General features: G+C 49.0%; 1 protein-coding gene and 1 long non-coding RNA gene across 2 annotated transcripts in view; one reads left to right on the plus strand and one right to left on the minus strand.

The window, feature by feature from the left end:
* Positions 1-24,938, minus strand: part of Zfhx3 (zinc finger homeobox 3) — a 246,451-nt gene that overhangs the window by 75,527 nt on the left and 145,986 nt on the right. The window lies entirely within an intron of this gene.
* Positions 644-6,345, plus strand: LOC131911734 (uncharacterized). The gene is made up of 3 exons (XR_009379431.1): positions 644-729; positions 5,599-5,777; positions 5,870-6,345. It is a non-coding gene; the product is annotated as an uncharacterized LOC131911734 (long non-coding RNA).

Genomic DNA, 24,938 nt, shown 5'->3' on the forward strand with positions numbered 1-24,938 from the left:
CTTCAGATGAGTTGCCAATCCACCACCCAGCTGGCACACTCCCGAGTCCTCTACACTGTGCATGTCCACGCTGTAATTCTCAAAGGCTCAGGACCTTTCCTTACAGAGACAGGGATGTCTTGATGCACACTGTCACACAGCATCATTCCCTTCTCTCCCTTCCCATTGTGTGTGTTCATGGGTGTGTTTGTGGGGGAGGAGGTGCGTGTGGAGGCCAGAAGACAGCCGTGACCGCCAGTCCTTCCTTTCTGCCTTCTCGCTGTTCATCACTGCACACAGCAGGCTCCTGAGGGTTCTCCAGTCTCCACCTCTCACCTTCCCGCCGAAGCACTGGGGTTGCAGGGACTTATTCCCATTAATCTCGGACCGGAGACCCGAACTCAGGTCCTTACGCTTCGCTTGCATAAGTACTTTGTCCACTGAGCCGTTGTCCCAGCCCTCCTTCTGTGTCTCTAAAGCTTTGTATAACGGATGATGCTAGCAAAGATGAAAGAATATTCATTTGTCCCTCTGAGCATCTGCTGGTGACTCACACTAGTCACAACGGAAAAGTAACTAAGCCCAGGCAAAAGCAGAGCTGAGCACAAACTCAGGCAGCCCACCCCTAACCCTACAGGCCCAGACATCCGGAGAAGCCCTACAGTGGAGCTGGGTAGCCCCCCAAAACTATAAAGAGAGGAGCCGAACACGATGGCACCTGCCTGCAATCCCAGCACAAAGGAGACAGAGGTAAGAGGACCAGGGGACTCAGTAACTCAAAGGAAGTTTCAGCTGCAGACCAAGTTCAAGGCCAGCCTGGTTACACGGTACTCTGAGTCAAGGAAACAGAAGTCTGCAGAAAGAATGGTGCTCACATCCACATTACAGTTTACCAAGTCAGCCAATCCTCCCCACCTTGGTAACTCCAGCCTCATGGGACCATCCTAACACCCATAAGTAAGGCCCAGATGCTTCCCCCAGAAGCCAGAGACTACAAGGAGAAAATGGGGAAAACTTCAAGTGGTAACGACAGACTCACCAGGATGCATGAGTTGCAAGTAAGTACAAGAGGAAAATCCACAGAGCTTTAAGGCTCCCCACAAGAAAAGCCGTAGGCCCTCTTTCCTGCCGGATGCTCTGTGTCTTCTGTCCCCTCCGGTCTTGAGCTCTATGAGGAGAAGAGCTGGGTACAAGACAAGGGTCTGTGGCCTCAAGGCAAGCCGGACCACGCCAGGCCACTTCAGAAGCCCTCCGGGGGTCTCCCACAGCATTCATACCCCAGACGCAGGACACGGTTCTGAAGGCAGAAACCATGGTGCTACCTGCTACACCCTCCCAGGCACGTGCCGGCTGCACAGGCCATCCTTCCTTCCGCCCTAGGGCGTCAGCACCAGCTGGAACCTCAGCCTGCCGTGTTCCTGTCCTCCTTCACATGGCCAAATCAGGTCTCGGCCTAAATGTCACCACCTTAGAGGCAAAGGAAACGATTAACATGCGCCTGCACCCAGGGTAACCAATGGGCAACATGATGCTTGAGAGGAGGAGCCGGCTACTAAGTGAAGAACAACAGAATTTGAACATTGCCCAGTGACCAAGTCCAAATGAAACGGGAGGCATGGGCAATGGCCGTCAATGGCCTTGAACATCAGGAAGGTGGCTGCACATCCCTGGGGAGGGATGGCACGTGTGCAGCAGCCTTGGAGGATAAGTCCAACTGGCCATGACTTAGGTCAAGTCAAGATATAATCATCAGACCCCAGGACACACAGGGGACACCACCACCAAGATGCTCTCATGAAACTGCAAGGAATTCTCAAAGAGCAGATCTAGCTTCATAACAGAAACTTCAGGGGGGTGGGAGGTGAGAAGGGGAGCCGACAGATAAAAGGAGGTTTTAGAGACATATTAGTTAATGAAGATATGAAGACTACACTTGCATTTGGATTTATTAATCCGGGTATGTATGGGTGTGAGTGGGGATCCTCTCCTCCTACCTACCTTGTCTGAGACAGGGTCTCCTGCTGTTCCCGCTGCCTATGTCAGGCTAGCTGGCCCATGTCCACCCTCCACCTCACCATGGGAACACTGGGTTACAAACGCATGCCACCACATCTGGCTTTATGTGGGTTCTGGGGGTTCGAACTCCGATCCTCGTGTTCACATAGCAAGCATTCCACCCACTGAGCCATTTCCCCACCTCTGCACCTGGATTTGAACAAATCAGCTCTTGAGGGTTGTGGGGGGAAGTCCGTGTATTAAGGAATTTATTTCACGATTTCTATAATCTTACCATTTCTAACAGTTTGATAATGATATTGTAGTCACGTTAAAAACATACACCAACTAAAATACTTAAAAATAAAATGAGCTTTTTTTCTTTCAAAATCATTGAATGAGGGGAATGTGTGGAACACACGGCTGAAACACAATTGGCCACGAGCCGGTGTCTGCTGAGGAGGGAGGAGAGAGGGTTCATAAGGCCTGTTGTATGACTTGTGCTGCTGGTGTTGGTGTTGGTATTTGGCTGCTTTGAGACAGAGTCTCAAAGCCCAGGCTGGCTGACCTCAAACTCAGTCTCTCGTCTCTGCCTGCTGAACGCTGGAGTCCAAGCGTGCACCACCACACCCGGCTGCCATACCTTGCTTTCTACTTACGTGTGTACTTGGCATTTTCTAACGTACGAAGCCTCTAGACAGAAACCAAAGATACGTCGTCCTACCTTGAGCACTGTTAGTAACAGGCAACTAGGCAGCCACAAGGCAACCTGTCTTATGCATAATGTCAACTCTTTGCCTAACACATTTTTTCTTTTTGTCATTTCATTTTAATTCTTCGCCTCATTTTTTCTTTTTGTTCTTTTACCCACAAGCTTTTCTGGAAGGAAAACTTGGTGAGAGACGGGGCCAGGCCACCCACATTTGCCACCATGGCCCCTGGGCTCTGATGCTGCCCGGCACATGAGGAAGCCTCCTTAAATACACACTAGAGAACAGATAGGTACATGTACAAACAAGACCACATCAATCATTTAGCAGCAGCTTGAAGCACTGCCCTGGCTTGCATTTGCATGTTGTTTTGAGGGATTGCTCATCCCACATCTCAGGAGGATGTAAGGACTCCTCCCATGCCACTAGCTGGGTTCAAGCGCTGTATCCTAACAAGAGATCATCATATATCAGAAGATACACAAAGATGAACTGGAGAGGTGGCCCTGGCTGTCAAGCCTGATGACCTGAGTTCGATCCCCAGGGCCCACGTGGTAGAGACGAGAGTTAACTTCCTCTGACCCTCACTTGTAAATTGTGGCGTGTCCCTCAAAACCCACCCACACCACGTTAAATAAATACTTAAAAAAATTAAGACATAGGTAAAGCTTGGGACCTTTTCTAGAAATTTCTGAGTGATGCTTAGAAGCAGCCTACCACAGGCAGCCCATGTTCCTTGGTCCTCACTCTGTTCATGGCTGCAAGTATCACTCAGTCACATGGGTGATACCAGAGCCAACAACTCAGTCTCACCAGCTATCAAATCTGACCCAAGAATAAAAGCCACACGGGCATGGTGATAGATGATGGCAATCATAGTACTTAGGAGGCTGAGGCAGGAGGATTGAAGAGTTTAATGCTAGCCTAGGTTAAATAGAAAGACTTCCTCTCAAAAATTAAAAATATAATTAAAAAGATAAAACTCATCAATCATCCACATGATAGACGTCTGGAAACAACCAGATGTTACAGTTTTGAAGATGGGGCCTAAGGCAGTGAAATAGAGTGGTGTGTAATTTGCAAATCCTGAGAATGCCACTGGGAGATGACAAGCACTCCCAGAATCCTGCAGGATGCAGAGATACGGGCTGGTACACCTCTAATCATGGAACCTGGGCAGACACTAGGCAATGTGAGCATGTGTCATCTGTGAGATCCTGCCCGTGTGTTTCTGGGGATTGAACCCAGCGTATCACACATGCCAAACAGGCTCTCCACCACTGGATTCTCCAGCCCTTTCGAGAGACTCTTTAAAAGTGACTTCAGCATTCTGACCCACTCTTCCGACGCTCAGGCTAGAGAACCAGGTGGAACCGCTTTAATGAATTGTTTTAATAGAAGATGACACATTCACCTAAGAACATGACAGAAAACATTCACATTCATGGACTTGTGACTTAAGGAATTCTACCAACAAGTATCTACGGGTGACTGCCATGTGCCCAGGCAGAGCTGGAATCACCCTGCTGGGAACCAGGTAAACCACAAAGAAAGAGGGTCAATGGGAGGTTCTCAGAGCTGAGACAGCCACGTTCTCATCACAGTAACTAGGTCCTGTGGACTGACGTGAAATGTCCCTGAAGATCTATGTGTGGGAACTTGGTCCCTCGCAGTGCTCAGTGGTCTGAGGACCAAGAGGAGTCTAAGTGCAACAAGGGACCGACCCACTGATAAATTCATAGCTGAATGGGCTATGGGGAGGCAGGGCCTGGCTGGAGCGATTCAAGTACATGCTTGTGAGGGTGTTAGCTCGTCCGGGTGCGCGTGTGCTCTCTCCCTCCCCTACTTCCCACTTCCGGCGACCACTAACAAGCACCTCCTCCACCGATCATTCCTGCCGCCATATTCCTCTCCCGGGCTATGGACCCCACCATATTCTGCTTCACCTCATGCCCAAAGCTGAAAGAGTCAGCCAGCTGTGACATAAAACCTCCAAAACCATGAGCCAAATAACCTCTTCATCTTAGAAACTGTTTCTCCAGGGTATCCTGCCACAGTGACAATAAGCTAACGTGTGCCATCTTCAGTACAGAGAAGTCCGGCTGCCCCCCATTTGGCTGTGAGTGCTGCTTGTCAGGCATTCTCTTGTGCTAGGCTACTCTGGGCACATGGACTGAGCACTCACAGTTAGCGTTAGTGCTCCACTTGCTCACAAGGGAGCCTCCAGGAAGAAACACCTCAGAACTGTGCAGAGTGCCAATCCAATGGCAGGAGTCAAGAGATGGAGCTGGTACAAAAAGAAGAAGAGAAAAAACCCTGCTTCTGAGATTAAGAGGACCGCTTTCCCCCCACTGGTGGCCAAGGAGGCAGGTGAAAGTTGGGGGGTGTTCAGAGAACCTTCCAATTCATAACAGACCAGAGCTAACACAATTGAGGGTGGCGTTTCCCAGTTCCACTGACCAAGGCTCTTACCTGCTTGCCCTCTCTAGGGCTGTGTACCCTGTGGGCCCAAAAATATGGTTAAGCCACTCAGGTGTCTCTGAAACATGGGATCTGGAAGAAGGCTTCACTTGTACTCACAGACAGAGAAAATGCCTGGCTGGAGGATCTGAGACTGAAGAGCAGAAAGATAACTCAACATGACCATCAATCACCAAAGCAGAGGGAGAGGAGGGGACCGGGGAGGGAGGGAGAGGGGGAGAGAGACAGAGAGACAGAGAGAGAGGAGGGAAAAGGGAGGGAGGGAGGGAGAGAGGGGGAGGAGGGAGGGAGGGGGAGGGGGGAGGGAGGGAGGGAGGAATGATGGATGGATAGATCATTGCAGAGGGATAAAACGAGACCCCACCAGGCTCTGTCCTAACCAATGATCCAGAAGGAAAAGTGAGAGTGAGTGACTTTCCTTCTCCCTCGACAGACAAAGATGGAGAGCGGGGACAGGAATTATGGGGTCAGAAAGAACACACCACGGATCTATGCGAAGTGTGTAGCTCTTCAGTCTAAACTCATCTACCTGTCACAGGAGCATCAATGAAGCAGACCTCAAAAAGTACACGTGGGCCCACTTCCACGGGTGAAATGACTGAGACTTTGGAAGTAAGCAAATGGGAGCATGCGAAGGGGCAGGTGGGATTTTTGTGTGTATGCGCATGCACTGTTCTAAGCGAAGGGGTCATTTCTTTCATCAGATTACCTGAAAGGCTCAAGAAACCTCAGGTTATGTCATGAGACAGGCCACCGGGCTCAGAGAGGCACGAATCACAGCCCTTGTGTGACTTCACGGCTGGGTCTGATCTAAAGGCCCACAGTGTTCAGCTTGACAGAGAGGTAAAGGACCACAAAAGGGTCTCCTCAGAGATGAGGAGATGGGATAAACATGTGATGGGTGCTAGGTCATAGAAAATGTCGGAGTGCATTCACGGGGCCTTTCCCTCCCTCCTAGAGGGCTTTCAAAGCAGTCTCCTGCCTTTGAACACAGTCGATGCACAGCAGTTGAACTGCCCCTGACATTCCAGGTCTCTCATGCACACAGGCATAAACTCAGTCCGCAGCTCCAGCTACACCACAAGTCACAAAATGACTGGCCAACTACAGGAGAAATAAGAACTCAATGCCCAGTGTATTCCAAAAAGGGGAAAAGTTTTAGAAAGTATGAATAGTTAATTCTTGGGGGCGGGGGGGGGGGGTAATTCTTATGGTCAATCCCTCCCCAGTACATAAATAACAATTTTGGAAGTAAAATAATAAGTGTGCACTACATCTTATCTTGGATTGTTGACTGCTACAATAGCAATTCAGACCTCACGGGCTGAGCAAAACTGACCAGGACACCTCAGCTTCAGGTCTCACTAATGGAGCGAGCCTGAGACTGTGGCTGTAATCCTTAGCCTCGGGCCCCAGTGCATCCCAACCTTGCCAACAATGAGCCGCCCATCCAGATGGGATCAGCTTTGATTCTGCTCCACAAAGGGCTGATCATGGCAGCACAGCATAGCACAGGATTACTGTGAGCAGGTCTACAAATTTTAGAAAAACTAGCACTTTTCAATCAAGGTAGAGAAGAGTCTAGAACGGTATCACAGAGCTAAGAGAAGGTGTGAGCTCTCAGCACGAGCCAGTGGCGGTAGGCAAGAACTAAGTGGGTTCTCCTCTCCAGAGGATGGAAAGACAGACACAGATACTTCAGGAGAAGAAACACACCCTCAAAGGTCGCTATGAGTGACACCCTAATCCAATGAGCTGGTGCCCTTTGGAGACAACCAGAGGCTTAACTTTTCTTCCACTCTCTGCTGACCATGCTTTAAACAAGGAATGCACAACTACTTTGTTTGGATCGCCTGGTTTTGCTCACTTCTTGTCAAATCTCACAGAGTGGAGTCCAGTCTTAACATAAACAAAAGAAACCTGGGGGCGGGGGAGATCAAGCCCTTTCTGAAGGTGATGGCCTCAGATAATACACTTGCTATACTATGACAAACCTGTTTAGTTAGTTTGTTTGGCTAATCATCACTGATCAGTGAAAAGGACTACTTGTGAAGGAAGGAAAAACAAAAAACAAAAAAACACGCCAAGAGCAATGGAGAGCCACACTGCATGTGTGGGATGGGGCATGCTCAGGGCCCACACCAAAATGGAGGCCCCAGAAGCCGGGATTCTGGCTGAGGAACTGCTGGGTGGCAGAGCATGCGCTCCCTGCCCCGCAGAGGGTTACACTTTTAGGGATGAACAGTAAGCAGATATTAAATAATCAGCCAAACAAGGCTGTCAACCCCTTTCAGAATCAGATAAACAAACAGTACATAATTATAATCACGCGTGCGACGCTGCACTACAGATGAAGTGCTATCTTCATTTAGAAAAGTGGGGAATGTGGGAAGCGAGGGTGGACTCAGTAACAGCCTCCCCCCCGCCCCCGCCCCCCCCCCCCCCCCCCCGTGCCATACCCTGTCTGTTCTGTCCCCGCTTTCCGCAGCAGCACCTCCCTAAGCCCCAGAGCCCGGCCCCTCACAGCCATCCTCTTCGGCTGTCCCCGGTGCTTCCCCGAGAACCTGCCCAGACACCACTGAGTCCATTCCGCGACTCCAAATGCTCCCTTCCCTGTCAGCACAGACAAGCTTTACTTCCAAACCCCTCCATCTTCTGTTGGGGGGGCCAGCAGCATCCCCCTAAAGGGCAGATCATGAGACTTTGCTGTGACAATCATATAACTCCTGACTCTCTCAAAAGGTGAACCCAATGTCTCTTTCTCAAAGAGAACGTGGTCCTGTATGGGTGTCTGTGGCATTTCTGTCTCCTCCATCTGCCCACCCATGGAGCATGGGCAGTTTTTAGAATCCACTCCACTGAACCCTTTGGGACTCAGTTCCTATAAAACAGTGAGCGTCCCCTGGCATAGACCATGTTGCCTTGCCTTCACCCCTGGCTCCTCTACCTGGACCACTTCACCAGGCTCAGGAGCAGCAGACCACTGGCCATGTAAGGAGTTGGAGACATTGCCCTGTTTATAGCAGCCTGAGAAACCACCTCCAGCGAGGAGCCATTTGACAGGAGAGAGGCGAGGTGACAATGACTGATCCAGGAACAAAGTCAGAAGGCTGTGTTCAAAAACAGCAATAAACAAACAAAAACATGGAAGAGAGAGAGAGAGAGAGAGAAAAAAAAAAAAAAGAACAGACTATCAGAGCCATCCCAGGACAAAGCTCTGGCTCCCATCTGTTCATTAGAGAAAATGCTAAAACAGGACTCTGGCTTCATGGAGAAAAGAGAGAGTTCATTAAACGCATTGAAAAGCCCTAGGAGATTGGGGGTGAGGGTGGGGGGCGCGGGAGTAGAAATATTCAACAGCAAGCCTGGTTTCAGAACCCCATTTTCCTTCTATGCTCCTCAACACAGCGGCCAACCTGTCCTGCTCCCCCTGGGGGCCAGCCCTGCACTCTGCAAGCATCCTGAAAGGCTTACTGAAAAGAGGGCACACCAACGAACCAGTGAGCGTCATCTCCTTAAAGGAATTGGAGGTTAAATTTACCACAGTGTCAACATTCATATTCCTAAGATCCTGCTACTCAATTGTGAGGGGTGTGTGTGTGTGTGTGTGTGTCGTGCACGTGCATGTTTATGGAAACCAGCACTCGCTGCTGAGCATCTTCTAGTGCATTCCACCTTACTTTTCTTTTCTTTTCTTTTTCCATTTTTATTTTTAATCAGATACTAGAGGTATCAGATCCCCTGAACCTGGAATTGTGAGGCACCCAAGTAAGAGCTGGGAATCAAATGCAGGTCCTCTGGAGGAGTGATCCACGCTATTAACTGCTGAGCCTTCTCTCCAGCCCAACTTAGCCTTAAAAATATTTTTTTTCAGTTTTGCTATTTATGTGTATGTGTTTGTGTAAGTGTGTGCCACATGTATTCAGGTGCCCACAAAGGTCAGAAGGGGGTGTTAGATCCTTGGAGCTAGAGTTACAGGTGGTTGTAAGCTGACCAATGTGGATGCTGGAAACTGAACTTGGGTCCTCTGGAAGAGCAGCCAGGTTCCCACTCACACCTCAAGACAGGGTTTCTCTATGTAGCCTGGCTGTCTTGGAACTAGCACTGTAGACCAGGCTGGTCTCGAACTCACAGAGTGCTGGGACAAAAGGCATGGGCCGCCGCCGCCACCACCACCACCACCACCACCACCACGGGCTGCAGCAACTGTTTTTAACTGCTGAGCCATGTCTCCAGCCCTTCACCTTTTTTTTCCTTGTTGAGACAGGGTCTCTCAGTGACTGTGGAGCTTACTATCCCTGCTAGACTGGGTGACCAGTACACTCACCTGACTGTTCCCTCAGTCCTGGAGTTAGAGACTCATGCCACCATACCCAGAGTGTATGTGGGTGCAGGGGGGACTTCATGCTTTTGTGCCAAGCACACTACTGTCTGAGCCATCTCCCCAATCTTCCTTCTTACCCTATAATGGTTTCTCAACTGCACTATCAGTGACCCGTGCCATTTTAGAACATTAGACCTTTTCCTAGACTTCCAGGAAGAGTGTCAAGTGAGGCACCAGCGAAAGCGAACTCAGTGACCCTGCTTCATTCGTCAAGTATCTAACTATTTTCCTAACTTCTACTTTCTCCAAATAGTCCCATTTTAAACCCCGGTTCCTTACTAAACAGTCTCCAAGTATCTCTGAGCTAGGTCTCAGGAAAAGAAAAGTAGGAGCATCAATGGAGTGTCCTAGAAGGAGCCAGGAAAGCCAAGTGACCCGGGCTGAAGCTGTCAATAAGGACCCAAGTCAGTCCCGTGTGCCTCCTGATGGCATGCCCTGGGAAGACAGCTCCGTCACCGTTTCTAGAGCATCTACCCAAATGCTCAGCCTGTTCCTAACCAGAAGGAAACATCAGACAAACACAAATGGGAAGGAGAGCATCCAAACGGCTGCCTGTATACTTCAAATACGTCGAGACCACACAGGATGGGGGAAGGACTGAGGAACCACTCCAGGCAACAGGCCTTCACAGAGGCACGATGGGTAGTTAGGACCTGTGGTCTGAGATCTGTCGATGTTAATAGTTTTCTATCAATGCTTTCTGACTTGCATAGTTAGTCTCCAGTTGGATGAAACAACACTCTTGCTTTTAGGAAATATACGCTAGCTAGGTGCGCCATGCCTAAAATTTACTCTGAAATAGTTTTTACAAAATAAGGCATATGTCTGAGTGCATACACGCATGTATCTGTACACACGAATATCCTTTATGTGTACGCAGGGCATTAGAGACTACGCCAGGGAGGAAACTCAAGACCATGGAAGTGGGACAAGGTTTCCATCTGTGGGAGGACCTCCATGAGAGTTCTGTATGCTGCATCATCACTATTCTGTAAGGGAAATTCTATCAATGTTACCATTATTCAAAGAAGTCACGAATGGAAAACAAGACTCCTGGCATCTCTAGATCAATTATAGATTTGTTTCTAGTTGTAAGAATCTGCATCATATGCATTACACATTTTAGATCTCATACAAATTTCATTACTGTTGTTTCCACGTTACTAATGAAAATGGAGCTCTCGTCAGCGCCTGTAGTGCCCGCCAGAGCAGCCCAGAAACCCGAACTTGCTAGCTACAGCTCAGTCCTTCTTTCAGCCAGGATTTACACATGGGAAAAATTCCTCCTAGGCTCTGAATGGGTTCAGCAGAAATAGGGGAAGAAAGAGTTTTAAAAACTTATTTTGAATAAATTCATGATCTCGGTACTAGTAGTCTCTTTCAAATGATAAAAGGGGAAATGGAAGGAACTTGGTTCAAAGGATCAAAAAAAAGAGGGGACAATTTTGGGTCTTTGTCCAAGACCCTTTCTTTAGCTAAATTGCCCTGCTCACTGGCATCTGACCAAGCTCTCGGGGTCTCACACCACTGCAGGTCTCCTTTTACCTAACTCTACTCATCAATTCTGACAGAGGCTCACCTTCTCCTTGGAGATTTCCTCACTGCCCAAACCAAAACTTCTTCACATCCATGAAGGACAAGGAGAAGCACCGTCCTGTTCCACACGTGTGTACCTGTGGCATCCCCAGCACACACGCTCTACATTTGTACGACTGCTCTCTTCAGTGGGAATCCATGTACATGAACTCATTTCATCTTATTAGTGTGATGGGATTTGTTCTTGATGAATCCGCAGCTCTCTATCTACCCACTGCCATTCCATTATCGCTACATGTTTATGGATTTCCCCCTTTATTACTCATTTTATTTTTTCCATCAAGTATATTTCATATATGAGGTAGTAATTACCAGATTCTCTACTTCTTACACTTGAAAGTTTGCCTTTTTTTTTTCTGATCATAAAATGAGTAAGTGCCTGTTGTTGAATGATCTTGAAAATGTAGGGAGGGGGGGTGGGGATTGTTGAAGGAAATGAAATCCAACCACAATCAGTTGTAATATTGCAGTATATTTATATACATTTTGAAGGAAATGAAGATAATTACATATGGTTTCATGTCTTCCTCTGTCTATGGAGCTGTCTTCCATATCCTTAAATATTCATCCACAACACTACTTCTAATGGCTACCTAGATTTCCCATCACATAATCAGAACACAGTTTACTTAGTCCTCTCCTTATCATCCAAAAGATGCATGGCTGAGACTCTAATTGCCTCCCCAATAACCGCTGCTTGCCATCTGAACTTGCCTTCACCAGGGTGCACTTCCTGCAGTTAAGAACTGTATCTAGATGGACGGTCCAGTAATCGGCAGATCAAGTTTCAGCCAATAAGACAAAAGGGGAGAGAGGGCCGGGCTCTGGTAGTGTTTGAAGAGGCGGGCTCTGGTAGAGCATAGTGGTCCTCTCCTCCTCCTCCTCCGTTCCTGAAGCTCCGTGGAACAGTGATCTTGAGATTGTGGCAGTGGCGGGAACAGGCTTGGTAGGAAGGGCTCCATGAAAAGGCTGACAGAAACCCAGTGCCTGGGGCTCAGTGGAGCCTTCCCTTCCGTGTCTGACTGCCTCCCAAAGCTGCCTGAGGAGAAATTAAACTCCTACTTCACACAACACTCAGGGTGTCTCCGTCGTCCACAGCTAAATGCTGGAAATAGCACGAATGCAGGCCCTGCTCACACTACACAGTTTTGAAACTAAGGCACCAAGACCTCACGCTACAGCCCAGAGTCCCTACAGATATTCAGTCTAATTCTGCAGAGCAAAAGTCCTGAATAGGAGAGCTTTAGGGCCTCTTTTCTTCAGTGAAGACTAACTGATCCAGGCTCATGGGCTCGCATCAAGAATCCCACAGAGAACGAGCTGGGTGTTCTTCCAACTCCAGGGCAAAGAAAACTGTCCACGGCTAGCCACTGAACTGGCCCAGTTCAATTTCATAAATGACCATGCTGGTGGGGCTGGTGGGCTCACTCACATCCCTCGGAGCCCAGCCAGTCAGGTGCAGTCCAGCCAGCCAGGTGCAGCCCAGCTGACTAGGAGCAGCCTGGAGGCTCCAGTCCCGTTCTCAGCAGGGAGAACTGGTTTAGTTTGGAGACCTGCAAGGGGGCACTAGATTCAATGCTAGCAGCATAGCCCAAATGCCCAGGGGGTCCTCGGGCCCCACGAGAACCTTGACAAAGTATATGATGTCTGCATGGCCTGCCAGGGTCCAGGTTACTCATTCTCACAGACACTAGGTGAAGGCCTAGAAAAGCTGTGGTTTGCAAGACTTGAATGGGAGCTGCCATTAGAAAAGCTGCTTCCCTTCTGACGACCAGGCTGGCTGCATGTAACAGCAATATACAAAGTATTTTGTGGTCCTGAGGCTCAGGTCAGTCTAAACCAGGTGACGGTGTGTCAATCCACTGCTTACAATGTTATCGAATATGTCCAAGTTTCCTGAAGTGGCAAGAACAGAATGTTCAAGACATTCCATTGTTCTCAGGTGAGGAAACACCCTGTGTGTGTGTGTGTGGGGGGGGGGGATCCCCACAGCCATGGTGCAGAAGGGACACTACTTAGAACCAGTGTGGCCAGTTCATCTGCATTTACCGATTGCTGACAGTTGAATTAACTTTGAAAACCAGCTTTTTTTTTTTTTTTCTGCTGCACGGGAAAACAATCCAGTTTCTCTATCTGAAGACTCTCTTTGTCCAGCCTGTCCTCAAAGGATCAGGGTTTAAATATTTTACCGGAACGACAGAGGCGGGAGAAGCCAGTGGGAGCTGATTTCCTTGCTCTTGGTAAATTTCAGCTTCTTCAGCAACAAGTGTTTTGAGGGGCTGGGCTGGCTGAAAAACCAAGATACAAAGAGCCAACACCTGCAGTTTTTTGCTTCCAGTTATCAGAAATTATGGTCCTCCCAGGCCCACTGCCCGGAAGGAGACTGGATACCCAAAGAGACGCTGGACAGAAGCTGGGGTTGTCAGCCTGCCCCACTCGGCCTACCATCTCCAGCCATGAAGCTATTTCCTCTCCTCAGAACGCCACCCAAAGGAGTTTTTGATTAGCCAAATACTTGGGGGTTTCTGTATATTTATATTACCTCCTTTTGTTCTACCAGGGCACATTGGGGGAGGGGAAGAAGTTATGATGAACTTTAATAAAAACAAAATTAAAATGATTAAACCTTTCATATCCTTTAGAGATAATCTCTCTTCTGCTAGCTGGTCAAACCACAGCTTGCTGCTGTTCTTCCAATTTTTTTTCCCCTCCCTCTAAAGAAACAAACAGAAAAAGCTGCCTGGGGCTAGATTTTAGAAATAAATTAAATTTGTCCTCACACACGGCAGACAGGTGTGGTTGAAGCATTCTTTCCAGATACCCAGGATGGATGCCAGCATCCTTCTCTCCCAGGGTCTTCTCAAAAGAACCTTAAAGAAGTGACTAAAAGACATAGATTCATCCCCTCAAGAAAACACCAGATTCGAGACCCCAAACCCCCAGCCTACATTCTTGATTAAGGAAGAGGCCAGAGAAAGCAGCAGACTATGGCACAAACCTCCCTGGTCTTATGTGTTCTGAGGAAGGCTTCAGCTCTGCCTGGGGTGTGGGCACATGGCCACCAGGAATGACATGGGGCAGAATAAGATCAGTTCTGCCTGCTGCAGGCAGGCTTGGCATGGAAGTCAGGGGTGGTTTTATCGGGCATCCAGATGTGATAATGACCTCTAGTGACCCAGCCCTGGGGACACTAAAAGGGCAAAGCACTAGGGCATCTTTAGGGTTGTATTATCAGTGAGACGAACTCATGCCCTAGAAACAAAGGAAGCTTCAGAGCCCCCAAGACGTTCTGTATGACATGGTTGCCCATCAGAGGGCAGCTGGCAGAGGAGTTCTCAGCATATGGTAGCCAAGTGCTGTCCTGATCATCAGGACCCATGTTTGCACAGTGGCAGACGACTCATCTTCAAGGCCACAAACAGAAGTCCTCCCCCCGCTTCATGCTTAGGCAGTGGGGGAATCCAGTAAGGATTTTGTCTGCGTGCATGCGTGTGTGCATGCCTGTGTGTTGGTGGGGGGCCCTGGACTGAAACGGAGTCCCACAGAGCTGTTCTGATCTCTGATGGACGTGTGTGTGAGCTCCTTGCTGTTCAGAGCTGTCGTAAGTCCCCTTCCCCTTGTAGCTGCCCCATTCTCCAGGGTCCAGGAGATAAGGCACTTGGTGGCATCTAGGGAAGCTCCTTTTCCTGGAGGACTTTGGGTAGGAGCGGGAAGGAGGGACGGGACTCACACCCAAACTGTCTCAGACATATGGGCCATATTTCCACTCTGGTAATTGCTTGGCTTTCTGAGGAGTTCACATCTTGACGGGAGCAAATCCAGTCAACCCATCCATCCTCACTCCCATGCCTTGCCTGGGACCCGGTGCTCTGCCACGTTCCCTTGTTCACTGTCTCCGTTCCAGGCCCTGCCTGCTTTCTCATCCCTCCAGCCAACCTTGCCTGTGTTTACTGAGCCCCAGGAAGCACCCTGCCTTCCATGCAGCCCCACTGTCACCTCCCAGCAGAGGCCCTTCCTGGCCTCTTATCTAGAGCAGCTCCCCAGTCTCCATCCCACTGGTCACCTAACATGGCGTATTTGTTCAGGTTTCCCTCTTTCCCAACGAGGAAGGAAGACCCAAGCTGGTTTCTGCCTCCAAAGCAGTATGGCCTCCTAGAAGTCAGTGCCGGCGTTTGCAGGAAAAAAGAGCTTGACCTCTGAGCTTGGGTCACATCTTCCCCAACCACTGGTTTTTATGAGAGGAGTAAGAAAATGTAGAGATTACCCCTGCCTCAGCTTCACAGAGGAGCAGGACGGAACAGTGATGAGCGGGGAAAGAGTTGCCAGGCAGTCAAACACCATGAGGACGGAGGAGCTAGCTCTGGCTTGCTACAGCACAGTAGGGTGAAAACTGTCTGCAACAATTTGTGATGTATTTCAAAATAAACAGAAGAGTTTAAAAGTTCTCAACACAGAGAAAAGATTCATGTATGGAGTATACAGAAACACTTAAAGCTCACATCCCATTTTTACGCACTGCATACGGGGATCAGGTTATCATGCCATGCTCCATAAATGTGTACCATTACATCTCAATAAAAATACTATATTCTTTTTCCCCTCTGTGTTTCTTTTCTTCTTCTTTTTACATCTTCCTTCTTGTATCTAATTTATGCTTTTCATCTGATTCTCTAACTCTTTGGCTCCTCTCTGGCCTCCTAGGACGCTCCCTCTCTTTTAAAAAAATCTACTCAGATTTTAATTTTCTTCCTTCTGGAATACATGACACAATAAGGTAAAATCCAGAGAAATGGCTTTCTGGGTGAAGGCACTTGCTGCCAAGCCCGACGACCTGAATTTGATCCCTAAAACCTACGTGACGGAAAGAGAAAACCAACTCTGACAAGTGGTCCTCTGGTCTCCACACACCACTGATCAGTCGTTCAATAATCTATTTATTTAATATTTAAAAACAAGCAGGAAAACTTACATCTCTGGGCACTTGCAGCCACTGAAATCCTTTGGACGGGAGCCCGGCCTGTTTATAGCACACAGAATTCTATGCCATTGACAGGTACAGAGCGTGGCAGGGAGAGAGGGCTGGTGGAGACACTGACCATAACTGAAGCAAGAAACCAGGACCGCCAAACTCTCGCATGAATCCAGGGTGGGCTGCTCAGCCTTCCAACGCACGCACGGGCAGCAAAGAGTTAACACAGATACTGCCAGTTCCACAAACTCTGGAGCCTCCAGGACTGGTGGAGAGCCCTCACAGTGCCCAATGCCCTGATGCTAAAACTGTCACCTCACAGGGACCAGAATACTCCCGGGGGGGGGGGGGGGCTGGCCGTCCCCTGGGGGGACCAGGATAAAAAGCTTGAGAGGGCACCATCAGGACAGGTGGAGATGCATGGTGAGACAGAGAACTGGGACCTGCCCTGCTGCTTAGAGCTCTCAGTTTGGTTCCGTCCCCTCCGAGGAAGTCTCTCTGCTGCTCTGATGCCAGGGCCCGTATGAAGGGCAGTGTGCCAACACTGGAAAGCTGGGGTGCCAGGGCCCGTATGAAGGGCAGTGTGCCAACACTGGAAAGCTGGGATGCCAGGGCCCATTATAGAGATGGCATGCTGACACTGGAAAGCTGAGATGCCAGGGTCCATATAGGGATGGCATGCCGACACTGGAAAGCTGGGGTGCCAGGGCCCACATAGGGATGGCATGCTGACACTGGAAAGCTGGGGTGCCAGGGCCCATATAGGAATGGCATGCCGACACTGGAAAGCTGGGGTGCCAGGGCCCATATAGAGATGGCATGCCGACACTGGAAAGCTGGGGTGCCAGGGCCCATATAGGAATGGCATGCCGACACTGGAAAGCTGGGGTGCCAGGGCCCATATAGAGGATGGTGTGCCGACACTGGAAAGCTGGGATGCCAGGGCCCATATTAAGGGCAGTGTGTCAACACTGGAAAGCTGGGCAAGGGCTGGCAGGGCCCCCAACTCTCAACCTTTTACGTTACTCTGTTGACAAAAGCATGAGAAAGTGGCGGCAGATACCCGAGGCCCACGTGCAGACTGAACTGTGTTCTTCCCATAGGCCTAAGCTCGAGTCCTAACCACCGGCGCCTCAAAACCTGCCTTTATTAGAGAAGCAGTCTTCCCATAAGTGAAGGAGCTGGATGGAGGTCTTCAGGATGGGCCCTAATCTGATCTGTCTGATTTCCTTATGACGAGGGCTAGAGGGCCAGAGAGATGACTGAGAGGTTAAGAGCGTGCAGTGCTCTTGCAGAGGACCTCGGTTCAGTTCCCATCACCCACACCAGGCAGCTCACAAGCACTTATCTCTAGTTCCAGGGGATTTGGTGTCCTTTTCAGGTGTCTACAGACAGCAGGCATGCATGTAGTAGACATACACACATGCATGTAGTACACATACACACATGCATGTAGTACACATACACACATGCATGTAGTACACATACACACATGCAGGCACTCACACATAGACATAAAATAAAAACACATAAACCTTAAAAAAAAAAAAAAAAAAGGAGGGAACAGACTCTTACACACATGAGAGATGCCCACACGAGAGAAAAAAAAAAGCAGGGGGGATAAGAGAAGAGAGAGTAAGAGACGGGCTGCTACCACGCGCAAGCTCAGGAAACGACCCTGGGAGGGACCAAACTGTATGACAATTCTGGATAACATTTGGGAGTACAACATCAGACAAGCCTGTTCTGAGAAAACTGCATGCTGTCCAGTTTTTAATATTCTAATTAGAACTGAGGTCAAGAGTCTTTTTTTAAAAAAGCAATAAATAGATCCTTTTATTAGAATATACACAAAAGGTCTCAAGATAGCCATGAGATATAAAACTATAAAAAGCCCTCAAACATCCCTTCTAAAAAAACTTATCCTTACAGAGTCCTTTCAAAATCCCTCAAAACTGCTAATGGGAAAAGATGTAAGGGGGGAAAAAACCAAAATTAAATATCTTTCCAGACATGTAGTCCGACCATTCTGAGAAAGAAACAGAGAGCTGGAAAGGTGAGAAAGACAGAATTCATTCAGCCTGGTGGGCAGCCAGTGGCCACCATCTACTCAAGACATACGCCAAACGAAATTACAGAGAATGCAACCCCCACATCAGCTGGCTCTGCTAGAAGCCTGAGAACAACAAGGAAACCAGTGCTACCCAGCACAGCATTCCAGACTCTTCTAAGTCTGTGCTGATCCACAGACAGTGATCCACACAGCACTGGGAAATTCTGGCAATTCGCATACTGAGAAAGATAAATTTAAATCCTGCTATTCACAATTGAGTGTCACTCGAGGATCCCAGGAGGCTCTCTTGTGGTTCTCCAGGGACCTGGGACACCAGCAGACAGGGAAGTAGAGGCAGGTGCTTATGCTGATTTCAAGGCCACAAACTTTTCCAATGCCCATCTAAGTGTGACAGGGGGAAAAAAAGATCATTTGGATCTTTTGGAAAAAAAGATAATTCTTATAATTGGGTCAGTTTGAAGGGGTTCCTTTACATCTGCACATGGAGGAAAAGCCTTTGAGCTATTTCTGTGAGCAGAGACCTGCATTCTATTTCTCCACTGGCCCCCTACCAAGGCTGGGAACAAGTTTCATATGGGATGTAAGTAGCCCTAGAAATGGATGCTCTGGACCTCTCCAAAGATGCCGGCACAAATTTTTATTTCTCTTAAAAAACACACTGGAGTAACAAAGGTGTTAACTGCAGAGGCTGGAATGGGGGCCAGTAGAGGAGGAACCTGAACAAGTGCTGCGGCAGCTCTGGAAGGCCATGGCTTCCCCGGGCAGGTGCCAACGTCATAAGGTCCCTCCCTTCCACTGAAATCCAAGGACAGGAACCCCAACTCTCAACCTAGTAAAAATACTTCTCCATGTTCATTTCATGGACAAGTTTCAAATTTTCAACAGCCCTTTTCCAAAGCCATGAGAGATATCTCAAGATAAAGTTTCATGAAACTAATGCTTAGTACGAAACAACATCCTATGGTTCTGTTAGGGGTGCCTGTGTCTGAGCTCTGATCATTCACCTCGGGTCTTCAGAATGTGGGGTACTTAAACAACAGTCCTCAATGTTCACTCTTCAACACCAACACACACCCCATCAAGCCCCACGTGACTTTAGTAACCACCACGAGGTAGTTAATTCCCCCAACGTCTTCTCTTCTCTTCCTGACATCACTTGGTATCAAGATTCTAATAGAGAAAAGCCACAGTATTGTGCCTCTCAACAGTGGGCCCACAGGTGGCCACAAGGACACACAAGAGTCTAGCCTTCAAGAGGATGGCACGCAAGGTATGAGAGGGACCCAGCCAAGGACAGGCTAAGCTGTAATCCAGTGTGACATGATGAACTAACACAGAAGCCCAATCAACCCACGAAAGAGAAAGTAAGGAGTAAATGTATTACAGAGTAGGAAAGGATGAATGGGTGATGAGGGATGAATGAATGGGTGACAAGGGATGAATGGGTGACGACAAGGGATGAATGGGTGACGAGAACTTTTGCAACCAAGACTAGTGAAGCCGAGACAAGTTCTGCAGAGGGAGGGGCCCTGGTGCAGGAACACAGGTTAGAGGAGGCAGGAAGCTGTGGACCCTGGACCCAGCACCCAGGTGACCTTCCTGGGGATGCCACCCACTTTCCAGAGGGACCCTTCCAGGCCAGGAATGTGTGACAGCACCAAAACAGCCTTCTGCTCATGTCCACCTTCCAACAGATCAGGTTATTAGCATATTTTGCAGAGAGCCAGCAGAAAAGTTTAATTGCCCCTAATTACCTAGTTCAAGAAGGTTCCTGGATAATGGCTCTCAGAGTTCTGGCCTGGTATTGACGTAATTTCCCTGACTCCAGCTTCATTATATCACCAACTTACAGACAAGAGCCTCTCCAAGGTGCCTTTCCACCAAACACTGACACCCAGGGCCACCACTACACAAGGCTCTTGGGGCAAGAGGCATAGCTTCCGTTTTCACGGAGCTGGGGTGTGCATGAGTGTGCACTGTGTCTGCATGTGTGTGTGGGGGGCGGTGGTGGGGGTTGGGGACTCCAGCATACACTCAGAGGAAGGACTGACACAAGGAATATGTAATCAGAAGCCGTCACAATTACAAATGTAAATGAGCAGGCAATTGGCACTGACCTTTGTAGATTGTTAGAGGACTAATTAAGGCAAATCAAGAACTCTGTTCCAACAGAAAAACAAGGCCACATACACCCTGAGAACTCCTCTTGGCTCCAGAAGGTGGGTGCAGAATACACCAGAGTCAGATGGGGACCAAAGCACGAACGCTTTGTATCCACAACAGAAAACTGTCTCCGTGACCAAAAGCCAGAGGACACTTACTTCTTGCCCTGCTATGAAGCGATTTGGCTGAGAACCTCAATGGACATCCCCAGTTTGAGCGCCTGCCACGGGCTCAATGCGGTTTGACGCCATGGAAACAGATCCCTCCCAGGAAACTGTCAGTGACACCAAGGAATAAACTCTACTTAAACATAGGACATTTGGGAAGGCCTAAGCAAAAGGTTTCTTTGAAACCAGTGAGCTATATTTGATTCTGTCGACCCGGGTCTGCACGGCAATCTCTGTTTCGGTGGTTGCACAGGGCCGCCCATCCCTCTGCAACGCGTCTTTCTAAGACACACCTCCAAATTTACAATCTTTATCCAGAAATCGCACTTCAAATAGAAGAGGTCCTGTTGGTGCCGTTCCTCCAGACACTCAGACCCGCAGCCACCCCAATTGGTTTGCCCCGGTTCACATGACATCTCGCCGTAGGCATGCTTCGGCCCTTGGCTTTCCCCAGCCCTGTCAACAAAGACCCAGAAAAAAGGGAAAGAGAAAGTGGAGGCTTTACAAAAATGGAGCCTCAGATACGAAGAACTGGCTGCGACATATTTTAGTGCTGTGAGAAAAATTATACTGAAATTGCATATATAATTTAGCTATTTTTGCAAAAGCAAAAAGATGCACTTCATGTTCAGAGGGCGGTCTCCTGCCGATTTTGAAAACAGAGCCAAATGAGAATGCCGGATGCACTGTCCTGTTCTCGGAAACCACGAGAGTCCAAGCACACTCACTGGGACTTGGCTAGAAGACAAGAGTCATTAAGAAGCCAATGAGAGCCTCAGTGAAGACCGTCACCCAGAACACCCCATCACCTGGCAGGCTGCATTCACCTCCCTGACCCCAGAAAGTCACTACCCTGAAAGACTTCAGCTGTGGCCCCCGCCAACTCAACAAAAAGTATGTAAGTCACCCTTCAACAGAGAACAAGCTGACTAAATTCTAAGTGCAGAAAGCTTGGAGATCTCTGTCTATATGAAAGAAAAAGTAGCTAAGGCAGGAGTGATAAGCGAGAAGCTAGGAAGAGGAGGAGGAAGAAAAGAAAAGTCAACAGCAGAAACACAAAGGCCTCTTATATTCTCAGAGGTTAGGTCACTGATAAAATAAAATTAACCGCAGCTTTACCCAGGAGCCAGAGATGTCTTTTTAACAAGCAAAGCAGGGACTGAATCTTTCAAATGACACACCTCCATGAGCTTTCCGATCTTTCTAGAGCTTTTGGTCCACCAAAGCAAAAGCAGAGAGTTGGTGCCAGCCATTGAGAAAGCTCACGGTAACAGCTCTCTGCTCCTGCCTGCAGACAGGAGGGGAGTCCAAAGACCAAAGCCCAGCCAAGTCAAGAGACCGACCACTTGCTTGGTCTTTGAGAAAAAAAAAAAAAAAAAAAAAAAAACACTCAAACTGATAACTGCTACTCCAGGTAGAAATTAAAAACGGAAACTTCTAAGGGAATGGGACATGGCTGCAGCTAGTCGGCTGCAGTGCTGGAGATCAAATTCAGGACTTCGTGCATATAACATACAGCAGTGAGTTACACCCCCACACGTATGCATGGGCGAGCTCATGAGCGAGAGGGGGTGGGGGGAGAAAGTATTCATTTTGGAGTGAGGTTAGAAAAAATAATATAGCACAGGACTCGGAGTCAGGTGTGATACACACCTGTAATCCTAGAACTCAGAAGAAAATGAGAGGAAGATCAGGTGTTCAAGACCAGCTTCGGCAACCTAGGAAGGCTGAGGCCAGCCTGGGTATCCTAGCCTCTGTCTCAAACACACACAGTTTTGTCATGCGTGATGGTGTGATGCCTGTAATCCCAGTACTCAAGAGGCAGGGGCAGCAAGACTGTTCTAAGTTCAAGGCCAGCCTTGTCTACATACTGAATCCTAGGCCAGTCAGGGTTTCGTAGGGAGAGACTGTCTCAGAAAATAAAACTGGCTAAACAGCCTCACAGGACTGGACCTGCCTGTTGACCTAAGGCTAAGGCACCAAAGAGAAGCGGAACCTCCTGAGACGCAATGGCAGGACCAGCATAATTTAACTCTCGCTCTGAGACCTCTTGTGGGCTATGCAGCCATCACAGCAAGTGTCCATCTCAACTATTACCAGAAAGTTCTAAAGGATGAAGAAAAATCTTCGTACTTTCCTGCACGTCTACTCCTTTCTTGAACCAACAGCTTCTGACCAGCAGGCGGGTGAGCTACACATGAAGACTTGGGGGACATCTCATCTCTGGGGAGGGAGACGCCATGAGTTCATTCCAGCAGCCCTTGTTAGCCAGGGAGACTCCTGACCACTGAAGAAGGTGGGATGAGAGCATGAGGGCCTGACGAAGGACAGGAGGAGGCCAAAGCCTTCCGTGTGCAGCTCTGTGGGACATGGACCACAGGAGAGAAGAAAGGAGCAAGAGCAGCGGGGTTGAACCGGATCACGGGACGCCGGCATCACAACCTCCAGGCAGCTGGACCAACTAATGACCGTCTGGCTTTCGGTTGCAGTAGGCAGGGACCTGAAAGGGACTCACAGGCTTCCTCATGCTTCGTGTGGCATGTGAAGGACACTTCCTGCTGGAGGGTCACGTCCTGATCTTTCCCTTAATGAGGACGGGACGGGACGGGGAGTGCTGACAAAGTCCATGTTTACAAATTTGAAGCTGACAACCCTAAATATCTCAGTTCCATCGGGCCCCGAATGTCCCTTTCCTTGAAGACATTCTTTCAAGTTTTTAAGAGCGAATCCCTGGGGGAGAGGGAGGCTATGTTTCAAGATGTGTTCTCCTACAGGGGTTCCTAAAACAGAGCGTGTTCCTGTTAATGTCAGTGTATTACCTAATAATCTGTCCCCTTGTCGTCAGCGGAGGATGAACTTCGCTGGAGCATGTGTGTGGGAGGAGGCAGAGTGGGGAGGGAGACGCTGGAGCGGCAACATGACCGGAGGCCAAAGACAATACCAAAGGATTTTGAAATTCGGAAAGGAAGTCTATCGCCCTGACTCAAGCTGCTCACAGACTTGGGGTGGGGGTGCTAACACACAACCAAAGAGAGGAAGTGCAGACGGTAGCATGTAAGAAAACCACTCCAGAGCGGAAGGCGGGAAGTGGAGGAGGGCGTCAGAAAGCAGGGGACTGACTGTCTGCTCCATCCCACAGACCTGAGCAAGATGGCAGCTGGCCGTTATGTAGTCTGGGGCCCCTTGCTAAGCCAAAGGGAATTCTGAGTGGAAAGGAAGAACTAAAGAGTCCAAGAGATTGAAACAAAGATGGATGCAATGAAGGAAATCCTGTGAAATGACTGCACAGAGCAACCATGGGGAGAGGGACAGAGAAGGACCACACAGCCAGGGGACACAATGATCTCAGGCCTTCAGGACAAGGGTCCACGAGTGCCCATTCTCCCCGTCGCCCCTCAGAGTACACACTCCCAGCGTCATGGGGTCAGACGTGATCAGGAGCCTTGCAGATGGAGGAGTTAAATTTCAGCCAGAGAGCAGCTACCTGGAGACACTCACATGGGAAGAGACAGTCCTTCCCAGGCCTACAAGGGACAGACGCTGTCCTGGCCCCTGCTTATAGCACATCCCTGAACGGCCCATCATCGGAGGAGACGCTTTTCATAGAGATAGGAAACGCCAACTATCCCAGCAGGAGAAAAACGCCTACATCGAGGTCTGAGAGTGTGTCCCGTCATTCGGAAACGGCAGTTTCGTTTTGAAAGAGAAGGCAGCCAAGGAGCCATAGGATGATCCTGACGGAGCTGGCGAGCCTGGGGCTTTGGGGGAGCTTAGTGGGACGCCTCTAAGAGGAAATGAAGCTGGAGAAAACTGAGCACGGAGTACTTGGAGATTAGGAAATGTCTGCTCTGGCAGTGTTAGGTAAGCCATGAATTAATCATGAGTACCTAGAAAAGCAGGGAAAACAAAAAGTTGTACAAGAAGGTAAATGAAATTATAAAACTCTACAAGGCTCAGCTGTGATTAATATTTATAGAGTTATAATAATGAAAATACTGAATATTAATACCACCCCCAATTATTATTTCATCCTAATAGAAGTGAGGGAGGAGGGAAGGGGTCCGGAGGGGAACGAGTGTACAGTGGAAGGAGGACCTCAGGCGCTGGGTGAGGGGTGGTATCCGTTGGTACACGTGCACACAAGTGTCAGTACACCGGTGGCAGTGTGAGGATACATGGGGGAGGTTGGGGTGCACTGTGTATCTGTGGTGTGTTGGGAGGGGGTGTGTATGGGGAGAGTCTCTTGAGTGCTTCTGGGGCATGTGCATGGGGATATGTGTGAAGACAGCGTGTGTGCTATGGCTGTGTTTGAGTGCATGTGTTGTGTTGTATGTGGGTAGCATGTGTGTGAGTGCGTGTGGGGCAAAAGTGGGTCCAGTGTTTACCTCTGGGGGTTCACGGGTGCTTGTCTGCGGGAGGT

This window comes from Peromyscus eremicus, chromosome 5, assembly GCF_949786415.1.
Source record: "Peromyscus eremicus chromosome 5, PerEre_H2_v1, whole genome shotgun sequence".
In the NCBI taxonomy this organism is placed as follows: domain Eukaryota; kingdom Metazoa; phylum Chordata; class Mammalia; order Rodentia; family Cricetidae; genus Peromyscus; species Peromyscus eremicus.